Genomic DNA, 13,406 nt, shown 5'->3' with positions numbered 1-13,406 from the left:
TCCAGCAACGGTTCTCCTTCCGGATCCTCCACTCCAGACTCTCAGCTATCGCCACCACCTAACCTCTCTACAGTCAGCTATGCTTCAACTGAAGGCCATACTCTCTCAGAACTGCAAAGGACCCCAACTGTATTATATCCTCAAGAATTCATACACTCAAAAAACAATCTTTCAAAACAATTCAAGCATCAAAAACTGTAAGGGCAACAGATTTTATATTCCCACCTCAATAGTCAGAGATCCTCGAACATTCCAGACCAGCCTCTGGAACTGCACGGCCAACATCAGCCACGAGGCTGCACCATCCACCATCACCGCGGTGATCGATGATGTCATTTCCGCCCCCGCCGACTGGCAGCTTGCAGCCACGGCTGCTCATGCCGCCTCCACGGCTGCCGGTCAGACAACCGCTGCCGCGATTGCCACGGGATCTGCCACCGTCGGGACCAAAGCAAGACCCAACTGAAAACACACTTCTGCCTTGCCTCCCTGTTGCCGCCATCGGAGCCACTTCCGCTCCCTCTGACATCACCGATGCCACACATTCCACGACTTCTATCCCCTTTGCAGCTGATTCCGCAGCTACTTCCGCCCCCTATAACTGCACCCACTCCACGCGTTTCGTCACTTCTGCCCACTGCGTCATCACTGAAATCACTCGTTCTGTCACTTCCGATCCCACAGCTGCCATCGTCGCAACCACTTCTGTCCCCACTTACATCACTTACCTGCACACAACCGATATGCCGCCCATGGAACCCACTGTCGCGCCCCCGCCGAATCCTGAGGTGACCATCACTTCCGAAGTGACGTCACCCTGTTCCCCTCCAATACCACGCCCGCTCTAGTCACAGTCTCCACTCCCAGCTCCAGCTGTATCCCAGGTGCTAGCTCCCAACCCTGCCGGTTTTTCATCATTCCCCCAGATCCCTACCCCCCCCCACTGAGTCCTCAGCAAAGGCCTTACCTTCATCCCCCTCCGTCCACGTATCAAGAATTCAATACATGTCGTGATGTCGAACACTTCATCCTCCACCTCCAAGCTTTTTTCATCAAGACTCTTGCCCACCCTCCGAGGACCCCTTCACCCGCCTCCAACACACCTCATCCACCTGGACAACTCTTGCCGGTCTATTACCCGCCCTCGACCCCTTTATTTCCAACTGCCAACCCCACCAGCCTGTGGCCAAACATTTCAACTCTCCTTCCCTCTGCCGAGGTCCTGGGCCTCCTCCATCGCCACTCCCTCACCATCCAATGTCTCGAGGAAGAATGCCTCATCTTCCGCCTCAGTACCTCGCAATCGCATGGCATCAAGTGGACTTCACCAGTTTCCTCACTTCCACTCTCCCCACCTTACCCCAGTTCCAACCTTCCAGCTCAACACCATCTTCATGATCTGTCCCACCTGTCAATATTCCTTCCCACCTAGCCGTTCCACCCTCCTCTCAGACCTGTCATCTTTACCCCACCTCCATCCACCTATTGCACTCTCCACTACCTTCTCCCCACCCCAGCCCCCTCCTATTTATATCTCCACCCCCGAGGCTCCCAGCCTCATTCCAGATGAAGAGCATTTACCCAAAACATCAATTTTCCTGCTCCTCGGATACTGCCTGACCTGCTGTGCTTTTCCAGCACCACTCTAATCTTGACTGTAATCTCCAGCATCTGCACTACCCACCTCCGCCTATTAGCAATGATAGTCAATTAAGTAATGGAAGACAGTGTTTTGGGATATGGGGGGTTGGGGGAAATTTGGGGCTACACAACATATATTCATGACTTGGATAAGGAAAGTGAATGTACTATCACCAAGTTTGTGGATAACAGAAATAGGTGGGAAAACAAGTCGTATAGATGACAAAGGGACCACAGAGGGATATCGATGGGTAAAGTGGGCAAAAACTTGGAAGATGGAATATAATGTGGGAAAATGTGAGGTTATGCACTTTAGCAGGAAGAATAGAAGAGTTGAATATTATTTAACTAAAGAAAGACTGCAGAAAGCTACAGAACAAAAGGAATTGAGAGTCCTCATCCATGCTCCTCCTCCACGTTCAGCGAGTAATAAGGAAGGCAAACAGAATGTTAGCTTTTATTTCAAAGGGAATGGAGAATAAAAGTAATGGGGTGTTGCTAAAACTATACAAGGCACTAATAAAACCATTAGAAGATAGTGAGGACTACAGATTCCGAAGTTGATAAAATGTGGCGCTGGAAAAACCACAGTAAGTAAGGCAGTATCCGAGCAGCAGGAGAGTTGACATTTCAGGCAGGACGCTTTATCGGGACTGCGGGAAGGGAGCTGAAAAATATATAGGGGGAGGGGAGTGGGTCTGGGGGAAAGATAGGTAGGGTGGTGAGAGGTTATTGTGATAAGTCAATGGGAAGGGTGGAACACAGGTGGAAAGGAAGATGGACTAGTAGACCAGATTCAGAGGGTGGTGCTGAGTCAGAAGAACTTCAGAGTGGCGGAGATGACCAGGGGGTTGCAGTTGGAAAGAAACTTACTGAGGTCTTCGCAGAGGGAGGAGGAAAACTTCTTCAAGGTGTGATGTGTAGGAGCCGGTGTTCAACTGGGGTGGACAAAGTTAAAAATCACAGAACATCAAGTTTTAGTCCAACAGGCTTATTTGGAAGCACTAGCTTTCGGAGCGGCGCTCCTTCATCAGGTGGTTCTGGAGTTGGGTCATAAGACACAGAATTTATAGCAAAAGCTTACAGTCTCATGCAAGTGCAATGATATATTAACGAACATCAATTGTTGTTAAGTCTTTTATCTTTGAGAATGAGGAATAGAATAGAATAGTCAAGTTTGGTACCCAGGAGGATGGCCTCAACTGGGACGTGGGATTCATGTCACACTACAGGTGACACCCCCCCACTACACTATACACAATCTCTCTCTCTCACACACGCTTTTACAAACACACACACTCGCGGAGATCCTCTCATACACACGCTGTCTTTCATACACAAATACACCCCTCACACACTCATCCACAATCGAATAACTAGGTTTAACAATCGAGGTTTGTTAAATACATGATTCTGGGTAATCCAAGATGGAGGACGGGAAAAATTTCTGGCTGTAACAGCTGCTCGTTTTTTGAGGTATTTTAGGTGTTGAAGGTGATTTCCTTGAATTCCAGGAGCAGCAATTACTGTTTTATATGCTGTTGCATTGTTTTGGAACTGTGGGGAAAAAACAATCAAAACAACAACAGTTTTAAAAGGGAGATGAACAGACAAAGGAAGCACATGGTGAGGTCAGTGCAGGAGAGAGAGAGAGACAAACTGACACTGCCTATGCTGTTTGAATTCATGTATCACTGAATGTCGGAATGCATCTGGGAAAATTAACAAACAGTGAAATTCACAACTGACCTTGTAGGAACTGTTTGGGCAAAGTTCACAGCACAGAATCAGATAAGTGTATTGTTTTAAGTGGCCTACAGAAAGTCTGCAGTAATCAGTAGAGAGGGTTCTTTCTTGATTATATGTTTTTTGGAGATATGTCTCTTGATTAAACTTAAAATTTAAGCTATAACTATTAATTTAACCTGGGGTAGTGTTTGTAGAGGAATCAGACGGTGTTATTTACTGGGTCTGTAGATTGTGAAGGAGCAAAAATGGTCTTTAGTAGACTGATATGTGCTTCTTGTCAGATGTGGGAGTTTAAAGAGAGTTTAGGGTATACTGCAGATTATATCTGCCATAAATGCTGTTGGTTGCGAATCTTATCAGATCGAATGGATCGGTTGGAGAGACAGTTAGAAGCAATGAGGAATTTGCAACAGCAACAGTACAGGAAGGGGCGGGAGGGGGAATCTTAGATGCAGTCACATAGATGGGTTAACTCCAGGAAAGGTAAGAGAGGTAGGCAGCTAGTGCAGGAGTCTTTTGTGGCTATACCCATTTCAAACACATATGCTGATTTGGAAATGTAGGGGGTGATGGATTCTCAGGGAAACGTAGCACGAACAGCCAAGTTTCTGGTATTAAGACTGGCTCTAATGCAATGAGGGGTACGTCAGGTTCCAAGAGATCAATTGTGTTAAGGGATTTCTTAGTCTAAGGTACAGACAGATGTTTCTGTGGCCAGCAGTGAAAAAGCTGAACGGTGTTTTGCTTCCCTGGTGCCAGGATCAAGGATGTCTCAGAGAGGGTGCAGAATGTTCTCATGGGGGAGAGGGGCCAACAAGAGGTCGTTGTCCACATTGGAACTAACGACATCGGAAGGGAAAAGGTTGAGATTCTGAAAGGGAATTAAGAGAGAGTTAGGCAGGAATTTAAAAAGGAGGTCCTCGAGAGTAGTAATATCTGGATTACTCCCGGTGCTACGAGCCAATGAGGGCAGAAATAGGAGGATCGAGCAGATGAATCTGCTGGGTGGCACGGTGGCACAGTGGTTAGCACTGCTGCCTCACAGCGCCTGAGACCCAGGTTCAATTCCCGCCTCAGGCGACTGACTGTGTGGAGTTTGCACGTTCTAGAGTTGCTCAGGAGGATTTTTAAACTAGTAAGGTGTGGGGGTGGGACCCAGGGAGATAGTGAGGAAAGAGATCGATCTGAGACTGGTACAGTTGAGAACAGATGCGAGTCAAACAGTCAGGGCAGGCAGGGACAAGGTAGGACTAATAAATTAAACTGCATTTATTTCAATGCAAGGGGCCTAACAGAGAAGGCAGAGAACTCAGGACATGGTTAGGAACATGGCACTGTGATATCATAGCAATTACAGAAACATGGCTTGGGGATGGGCAGGACTGGCAGCTTAATGTTCCAGGATACAAATGCTACAGGAAGGATAGAAAGGGAGGCAAGAGAGAAGAGGGGGTGGCGTTTTTGATAAGGAATAGCATTACAGCTGTGCTGAGGGAGGATATTCCTGGAAATACATCCAGGGAAGTTATTTAGGTGGAACTGAGAAATAAGATAGAGATGATCACCTTATTGGGATTGTATTAAAGACCTCCTAATAGTCAGAGGGAAATTGAGAAACAAACTTGTAAGGAGATCTCAGCTATCAGTAAGAATAAAAGGGTAGTTATGGCAGGGGATTTTAACTTTTCAAACATAGACTGGGACTGCCATAGAGTTAAGGATTTAGATGGAGAGGAATAAGTGTGTACAAGACAATTTTCTGATTGTGTGTGGACGTACCTACCTGACCTACTCTTGGGAAATAAGGCAGTGACCATAATTCTATTAGATTTAAAATAGTGATGGAAAAGGATAGACCAGATCTAAAAGTTGAAGTTCTAAATTGGAGAAAGGCCAATTTTGACGGTATTAGGCAAGAACTTTTGAAAATTGACTGGGGGCAGATGTTCGCAGGTAAAGGGACGGCTGGAAAATGGGAAGCCTTCAGAAATGAGATAACGAGAATCCAGAGAAAGTATATTCCTCTTAGGGTGAAAGGGAAGGCTGGTAGGTATAGGGAATGCTGGATGACTAAAGAAACTGAGGGTTTGGTTAAGAAAAAGAAGGCAGCATATGTAAGGTATAGACAGGATAGATCGAGTGAATCCTTAGAGTATACTTCGAGTAGAAATATACTTAAGTAGGAGTATACTTCAATCAGGAGGGCAAAAAGGGGACATGAGATAGCTTTGGCTAATAGAATTAAGGAGAATCCAAAGGGTTTTTACAAATACATTAAGGACAAAAGGGTAACTAGGGATAGAATAGGGCCCCTCAAAGATCAGCAAGGCGGCCATTGTGTGGAGCCGCAGAAAATGGTAGAAATACTGAATGAGTATTTTGCATCAGTATTTACTGTGGAAAAGGATATGGAAGATATAGACTGTAGGGAAATAGATGGTGACATCTTGCAAAATGTCATATTACAGAGGAGGAAGTGCTGGATGTCTTGAAACAGGTAAAGGTGGATAAATCCCCAGGATCTGATCAGGTGTACCCGAGAACTCTGTGGGAAGCTAGAGAAGTGATTGCTGGGCCTCTTGCTGAGATATTTGTATCATCTATAGTCACAGGTGAGGTGCCGGAAGACTGGAGGTTGGCTAACTTGGTGCCACTGTTTACGAAGGGTGGTAAGGACAAGCCAGGGAACTACAGACCAGTGAGTCTGATGGTGGTGGTGGGCAAGTTGTTGGAGGGAATCCTGACGGACAGGATGTACATGTATTTGGAACGGCAAGGACTGATTAGGGATAGTCAACATGGCTTTGTGAGTGGGGATTATGTCTCACAAACATGATTGAGTTTTTTGAAGAAATAACAAAGAGGATTGATGATGACAGAATGATAGATGTGATCTATATGGACTTCAGTAAGGCGTTTGACAAGTTTCCCCATGGGAGATTGACTAGCAAGGTTCGATCTCACGGTTTACAGGGAGAATTAACTATGTGGATACAGAATTAGCTCAAAGGTAGAAGTCAGAGGGTGGTGGTGGAGGGTTGCTTATCAGACTGGAGGCCTGTGATCAGTGGAGTGCCACAAGGATTGGGCCTAAGAATGGTGAATAGCCAAGGGTAAGGGAGTCTAAAACTCGAGGGTACAAACGGGAGGTGAGAGAGCAAAGATTTAAAGAGGGAACTGAGGGGCAACATTATCCACAGAGGATGGTGCATAGACAGAACGGACTGCCAGGGGCACATGGGAGAAACAAGCACAATTACAACATGGAAAATACATTTGGGCAGATACATGGAGAGGAGAAGGTTTGAAGAGCTAAGAGTCAAACGCAGGCAAATGAGACTCATTCAATATGTGAAACATGGGCAGCATTGATAAGTTGGAGCACATGTTCTGTTTCCATGCTGTATCACTCTGTATCCAGTCAAAGAGGATTACAGTACCGAAATAAAGCATGTTGTAGACACTGAAGCAAGTTTCAGAAAGGTGTTGTGAAACTTGAAAGAGTTCAGAAAAGATTTACAAGGATGTTGCTAGGATTGGAGGATTTGAGCTATACGGAGAGGCTGAACAGGCTGGGGCTGTTTTCCCTGGGGCGTCGGAGGGCTGTGGGGTGACCTTATGGAGGTTTACAAAATTATGAGGGGCATGGATAGGATAAATAGACAAAGTGTTTTCCCTGAGGTCGGGGAGTCCAGAACTAGAGGACATTGGTTTAGGGTGAGAGGGAAAGATATAAAAGGGACCTAAGGGGCAACGTTTTCACACAGAGGATGGTACGGATATAGAATGAGCTGCCAGAGGAAGTGGTGGAGGCTGGTACAATTGCAACATTTAAGAGGCATTTAGATGGATATATGAATCGGAAGGGTTTGGAGGGATATGGGCCGGGTGCTGGCAGGTGGGAGTAGATTGGGTTGGGATATCTGGTAAGCATGGACAAATTGGACCGAAGGGTCTGTTTTCATGCTGTACATCTCTATGACTATGACATCATTTTGCTTGCATAATACTGTCATCTTTTGCTCTAAATTCTGTGTCTTATGGTTCTACTTCATAACCACCTGAAGAAGGAGTGGTGCTCCGAAAGCTAGTGCTTCCAAATAAACCTTCTCAAGGTGGACATCCTTAGAATAGGCTTCACAGTATGGTTTCCAGAACTAGAAGATACTGAGGACTACAGATCTTGTGACGCGGAGTCGATAAAATGTGGCACTGAGAAAAGCACAGCAGGTCACGCAGTATCCAAGGAGTAGGAATGTCGATGTTTCAGGCAGGACCCTTCATTAGGACTGGGGAGGGGATAGGGGGCCCAGCTATCCACTCCACCCTTCCCACTGACCTATAACAATCACCACCTAACTGCATCCACCTAGCGCCATCTCACCTACCTTTACACCAGTCCTACCCTCACATTCATTTCTCAACCCCCTTTTCCCTCCCAGTCCTGATGAAGGTTCCTCCCGAAATGCCAAAGCTCCTCCTCCTCGGATGCTGCCTGATCTGCTGTGCTTTTTCCAGCGCCACACTTTAATCCAGCCACAGTTCAAATACTGAACAGTTTTGTGCACTTTATCTAAAGATAAATTATACTATCATCAGAGACAGTCCAGAACAAGTCACTTGATTGAAAACTGGTATGGAGAGGCTGTCTTTTGAGGAGAGGTTGAGTAGATTGGAGTTGTTGGAGTTTAGAAGAATGTGACTTTATTGAAACATACAAGATTCTTACAGGAATTGACAGGGTAGAATTGGAAATATTGTTTCCCCTTGTGGGTAAGTAGGATCAAAGTGCATAATCTCAGAGTAAAGGATCACTCATTTAAGATAGATGAGGAATTTCTTCTCTGAGGGTAGTGAATCTGTGGAATTCTTTACTGCAGAGGGCTATTGAGGCTGGACCATTCACTATACTAAAAGAGACAAATCTTTAATCAGTAAGGAAATTATGGGTTTTGGGGGGAAAAGCAGGAAAGCAGAGTTGAGTTTTAACATTACAGCCATGATATCAAATAAATGACAGAGAAGACTTGATGGGCTGAATGGCCTACTTCTGCTCCTACATCTTATGGTCTTATGCTAAACATTTTAGGGGATCCATTGACCAGAACTGAACTAACCATATAAATACAGCATCTAAAAGATGCTAGGAGTCTTGCAGTGGATGGAACTGAGAAATAACAAGGGGATGATCACATTGATGGGATTGTACTGTAGACCACCCCAATAGTCATTGGGAAATTGAGCAAATATGTAGGGATTTTAACTTTCAAACAAATACTGGGATTTCCATAGTGTTAAGGGCTTAGATGGGAGGAATTTGTGAAGTGTGTTCAGGAAAATTTTGTCAATCAAATATAGGTGGACATGCTAGCGAAGGATCAAAACCCAACCTCCTCTTGGGAAACAAGGTAGGGCAAGTGACTGAGCTGCTGGTGGGGGAGCTTTGGGGCCAATAATCATAATTCTATTAGTTTTAAAACAACTATGGAAAAGAATAGGCCTTTTATAAAAGTTAAAGTTCCAAATTGGAGCAAGGCCAATTTTGATGGTATTAAATAAGACCTTTCAGAAGTTGATTGGTTTAAGGGATGAATGGCAAATGGGAGGCTTTCAGAAGTGAGATAACAAGAGTTCAGAGATGTATGTTTTGGTTAAGAGTGAAGGGAAAGTCTGATAAGAGTAGGTAACACTGGATGAGGGCTAAGTGGATTAGCCATGATAAATGCAAGATTATGAAGGATAGGATAGGAAGCTAGCTCTGGGTAGGATGCTGTTAGGAGGATTGGTGGTAGACAAGCAGGAGGCTGGAAGAACACATCAAGTCAGGCAGTTTCAGAAGTTGGAGAAGTTTCGAGTGTAATCCTTCTTTCAGACTGGGGATAGGTGTAAGGGGAGTTGCAGGTAAAAGGTGGGGGGAGGGTAATTTGGTGAGGTGGGGATAGGTGTACATAGGTAGAGGGTACGATCTTGTTGCTCAATGGGAGGAATGAATCCGGCTGGTGGCTGGAAGGAAGGGTTGATGAGAGGAATGGAAGGGAGGGAGAGGGGCTGGAAAGGGAGTCAGGTGATTAGAAAGGAGGTTATTTGAAATTGGAGAACTCCATGTTGAGCCCTCTGGACTGTTGGCTGCCCAGGTGGAAGATGAGGTGTTGTTCCTCCAATTTGCTGTCTGATCCATTGTGGCAATGGAGGAGGCCAAGGATGGTTGTGTCAGAAAGGGAGTGGGTAGGGGAATTAAAATGGGCAGTGACTGGGAGGTCAGGTCGATCCCTGCCAGCCCAGCTGATATGCTCGGTGAAATGTTCCCTTAGTTTACATTTGGTCTCCCTGATGTAGAGAAGACCACATCAGGAGCATTGGATACAGTAAACTAAGTTGGAGGAGAGGCAGGTGAACCTGTGTCTCACCTGGAAGGACTGTTTGGGGCCTTGGTGGGGGGGGGGGGTGCAGATTCGATGGACCAAGTGGCCTTTTTCTGCATGGTAGGGTTTCTATGATTCTATCAATGATATCTGATCAAGTAAAAGGAGGAGGCATATGTCAGGTAAAAACAGCTGGGATCAACTGAATCCCTTGAGTATAGTAGGAATAGAGGTATATTTAAGAGGGAAATCAGGAGGGGAAAATAAAGATATGGAATAGCCTTGGCAGATAAGGTTGAGGAAAATCCAAAGAGATTCTACAAGTACATTAAGGGCAAAAAAGCAACTGCGAAGGGAATTAGGACCCTGTAAAGATCAACAAAGCTGTCAGTGTGTGAAACAACAGGAGATGGGTGAGATACTAAACAAATACTTTGCACCAGTATTTACTGTGGAGAAAGACATGGAAATTAGGGAACTTGGTGAAATAAACAATATTGTGTTGAAAACAGTCCACATTACAGAAGATAATGGAGGTCTTAAAATGCGAACAGCTGGATAGGTTCCCAGGACCTAATCACATGTATCCCACAACATTAAGGGAAGCTGGGGAGGAAATTGCAGGGCCCCTAGCAGAGGAATTTGTATCATCTACAACCACAGGTGAGATGCCGGAAGACCGGAGAGTGGCTAATGTGCATTCATTTAAAGGCTGCAAGGAAAAGCCCAGGAACTCTAGCCGAGTGAGTCTGACGTCAATGGTAGGTAAGTTGTTGGAGGGGATTCTGAAAGGCAGGATTTACATGCATTTGGAGAGGCAAGGACTGATTAGGAAAAGTCAACATGGCTTTGTGACTGGGGAATCATGCATCACAAACTTGATTGAGTTTTTTCAGGATTTGACTAAGAAAATAGGTGAGGCTAGAGAGGTAGATGTTCTGTACATGGACTTTAGCAAGGCCTTCGACAAGATTCCACATGGTAGACTGATTAGTAAAGTTAGATCACATGAGATCCACTGAGAGCTAGCAAATTGGATACAAAATTGGGTGGACGGTAGAAGACTGTGATGTTGGAGGGTTGTTATTTGGAGTCAAGGCCTGTGAATAGTTGTGTTCTGCAGGAATCGGTGCTGGGTTCACTGTTGTTGGTCATTTATATAAATGATTTGGAGAGAATATACAAAGCATATTTAGTAATTTTGCAGATGACACCAAAATCGGTGGTATAGTGGACAATGAAGGAGGTTATCTCAGAGTACAATGGGATCTTGATCAACCAATGGGTCGAGGAGTGGCAGATGAAGTTTAGTTTAGATAAAAGCAAGGTATTTTGTTTTGGTGAGGTGTAGGACTCGTACAGTTAATGGTAGGACCCAGGGGAATGTCATCGAATAGAGACACCAAGGGATTCAGGTACATATTTCCTTCAAAATGGCATCACAGTTAGACAGAGTGGTGAAGAAGGCATCTGGCACACTTACCTTCATTGGTCAGAGCATTGAGTATAGGAGTCTGGACGTCATGAAGTGGCTGAACAGGACATTGAGGCCACTTTTGGAGTACTGTGTACAGTTCTGGTCGCCTTGCTACAGGAAGAATGTTATTAAATTGGAAAATGTGCAAAAAAGATTTACAAGGATGTTAGCAGGACTAGAAGGTTTGACTTCTAAGGAGAGACGGGAACTTTTTTTCTGTGGAGCGTCGGAAGTTGAGGTTTATAAAATTATGAGGGGCATAGCTAACATAGGGTTAGCTAACATTCTCCCTAGGGTAAGGGAATTAAAAGCTAGACAGAGTCATTTTAAGTTGAGAGGGAAAAGATTTAAAAGGGACCCGAGGGACAGTTTTTTTTTATACAGAGGGTGGTGAGTATATAGAATGAACGGTCAGAAAAATTGGTAGATGCATGTACAGTTACAACATTTAAAAGATATTTAGACAGGGACATGAAAAGGAAAGGTTTATGGGCCAAATGCAGGCAAATGGGACTAGTTCAGTTTGGGAAACCTGGTCAGCATGGACATGCTGGACTATAGGGTCTGTTTCGGTGCTGTATGACTCCATGAGAGCATTTCATATCCTGTCTCCCCAAAGCCAAGGCACAAGTCAGGTGTGTGATGAAATGCTCACCATTTGCTTGGCTGAGTACAGCTATACCAACATTCAAGACACTTGATATCATTCAAGCCAAAGCAACCCACTTGATTGGCATTGCAGTAATGCGTAGCATCTGTAAGATGCATTGCAGAAATTCACCCAAGCTAAACAGCAACCTCATAACCCAGGACCAATTCCATCTAGAAGGATGAGGGCAGTAAATATATAGAACACCACCAACTCAAAGTCCTTCTTCAAGCCACGCCATTTCTTGAGTTTTGCTTGGTCAAAATCCTGGAACTCTCTCCCTAATGGCATTGTGGGTCTACCTAATCAAATGGACGACAGCTCATTACCTTCTCAAGGACAGTTAAGCATGGGTAACAACCACTGGCTCTTCTAGCAATACCTACATCCCATGAATAAATAAAAATAGACCCCAGTACAGAGCTGATCAAATACAACATTGTTGGTGGTGTCATCTTCAGGATGGGAAATTAAGTTAGGCAGGAGGGGGAGTTTCAAGGTCAGATTGACAAAGGTGAAGAATGTAAATCTCTTGTGAAGTTTAATGAAATTTGATCACTAACATCTGGAGGAAGTTACGAAGAAATTTGTGTTATTTATCCTGACCACGTTTGCTATGTGATGTCTATTGTATGGGGTGTTTGATGATTATATATTACCCATGTGTACCACAAGCTAGTTTTCACTCTTAGAAATAAGATGCACTATCAGGAGGAAACTGAAGTGACAAGGATGCAGAAAATACTCTGAAGAGATCTTCAGTATCTATCAGCAAGAGTGGCTCAGCACCTCGGCTACTAACCAAGCTGTTCAAGTCATAAAGAATATTGCTGCTAAACTGGTTTAGTCACAGCTGGTGAAGAAACCATCAAGAGAGAAAAACATACCTGACCACATCTTCAGCAGACTATCCACCACAGTTGCACCTGTTACAACAGTATCAAAATGCGACCACCTCACAATCCTTGTGAAGACAAAGTTCCATCTTCAAGTTGAGAATGCCCATAATTGTGTTGGGTGGCACTTCCACTGTGGGATAGACTTTGAACAGATCGAGCAACTCAAGACTGGCACGCATGAGCCACTTTGGTGCATCAGCAGCAGGAGAATTATACTCCAACATAATCTGAAACCTCTAGGCCTAGTACATCCCTCACTCTACCATTACTATCAAGCTAGGGGCTCAATGAAAAGTGCAGGAGGGCATAACAGGAGCAGCACCAGGCATTCCAAACAATGAGGAGTTAATCTGGTGAAGCTACAAATCAGCACTACCTGTGAGCCAAACAGAATAAACAGCAAGTGATAGGCAAGGCTCAGAGAATTCTCAACCAATGGATCAGTTTGAAGCTGTCATATCCAGTTATGAATGATAGTGGACAATTAAACTACTCTTAGGAGGAGAGCTCTGCAAATATCTCCATCTTCAATGCACATCACTACAAAACATGACACTCGAGCAGTCCTCAACAACCTTCTGACAGAGTGCTATGTGGATGATTAGTCTCCAAATTTGTCAGGCATGATT

The sequence above is a fragment of the Chiloscyllium plagiosum genome, chromosome 5 (genome assembly GCF_004010195.1).
Source record: "Chiloscyllium plagiosum isolate BGI_BamShark_2017 chromosome 5, ASM401019v2, whole genome shotgun sequence".
Taxonomy (NCBI): domain Eukaryota; kingdom Metazoa; phylum Chordata; class Chondrichthyes; order Orectolobiformes; family Hemiscylliidae; genus Chiloscyllium; species Chiloscyllium plagiosum.
Note: the sequence above shows the minus strand (reverse complement) of the source record.